Below are 1854 nucleotides of genomic sequence, written 5' to 3' on the forward strand. Positions count from 1 at the left end.
AGTAGTTTACCTGTCCTTTTTATGGACATTTATGGAGACTGGAAGAATTTATTACCAAACTAGATAGAGAACATTATGAAAAGCAAAATGGATAATTTGATTAAATTAAATTGAAAAGATTTTGCACAAACAAAGCCAATGCAACCAAGATTAGGAGGGAAGCAGAAAGCTGGGGAAGAATTTTTATAGTCATTGTTTCTGATAAAGACCTCATTTCTAAAATTTATAGAGAACTGAGTCAAATTTATAAGAATACAAGTCATTCACCAGCTGATAAATGGTCAAAGGATATGAACAGGTAGTTTTCAGATGAGGAAATTGAAGCTATCTATAGTCACATGAAAAAATGCTCTAGATCACTGCTGATTAGAGAAATGCAAATCAAAACAACTCTGAGTTACCACATCACACCCATCAGACTAACATAACAAAACAGGAAAATGATAAATGTTGGAGATGTGGGAAAATTGGAACTCTAATGCATTATTGGTAGAGTTGAACTGATCCAACCATTCTGGAGAGTAATTTGGAACTATGCCCAAAGGGCTACAAAACTGTACACTTTGACCCATCAATACCACTGCTAGGTCTGAATCTCAAAGAGATCATATAAATGGGAAAAGGACATGTATGTACAAAAATATTTATAGCAGCTCTTTTTGTTGTGGTCAAGAAATGGAAATTGAGGGGATACCCATCAACTGGGAAATGATTGAACAAGTTTTGGTATATGAATGTAATGGAATACTATTATTCCATAAGAAATGATGAGCAGGTGGCCTTCAGAAAAACCTGGAAAGACTTACATGAACTCATGATGAGTGAAGTGAGCAGAACCAGTAGAGCATTATACACAGTAACAGCAATATTGTGTGATGACTAACTTTGATGGATTTACCTCTTCTCAGCAATGCAAGAATCTAAGACAACTCCAAAAGACTCATTATGGAAAATGCTATCCACATACAGAAAAAGAACTCTGGAGTCTGAATGCAGATCAAAGCATAGTATTTTCTCTCTCCCTCACTTTTTGTTTCTTCTTTCTTGTGGTTTTTCTCATTGCTTCTAATTCTTTTCTACAACATGACTAATGTGAAAATATATTTAATATGAATGTATATGTAAAACCTATATCAGATTGCACACTGTCTTGGGGAGGGGGAAGGGGAAAAATTTAGAACTCAAAATCTTATGAAAATGAATGTTGAAGGGTGGCTAGGTGGTGCAGTGAATAGAACACCAGCCCTGGAGTCAGGAGGACCTGAGTTCAAATCCGGCCTCAGACACTTAACACAAAAACTAGCCATGTGACCTTGGGCAAGTCACTTACCCCCAATTTACCTCCAAAAAACAAACAAAAAAATGAATGTTGAAAACTAAAAATAAATAATCAAAAAACCTTTTGGAAGTGAATGTTGAAAACCAAAAATTAATTAAACAATTTTAAAAACAATTAAAAAAAAAAGAACCAGGGGAAGCTATGTAGTGCAGTGAATACAGTACTGGTCCTAGAGTCAGGAGGACCTGAATTCAAATTTGACCTCAGATACTTGACACACTTACTAGCTGTGTGACCCTGGGCAAGTCACTTAACCCCAATTGCCTTGCTTTCCTCCTCAAAATAAATAAATAAATAAGAATGAGAGGTAAGAGCCATCCATCTGGGCCACTAAAACCCACAAGTGCCAGTATGAATCGTGGGGAAGTAGGTAGAGGGGATGCTGCAAGAAGAAAGTTTATAATCTTTAAAGCAATATATGAATATGAATTACTATTCTTATATTAAGAGGCAGGGTTGTATGGGTGTGTGGGGCAGTCTATTCTAGACTTGAGGCATGGAAACAGGACGAAGAA

This window comes from Petaurus breviceps, unplaced genomic scaffold, assembly GCF_028583685.1.
Source record: "Petaurus breviceps papuanus isolate PSGF00001 unplaced genomic scaffold, PetGlider_PUasm1.0 90865, whole genome shotgun sequence".
Lineage (NCBI taxonomy): Eukaryota > Metazoa > Chordata > Mammalia > Diprotodontia > Petauridae > Petaurus > Petaurus breviceps.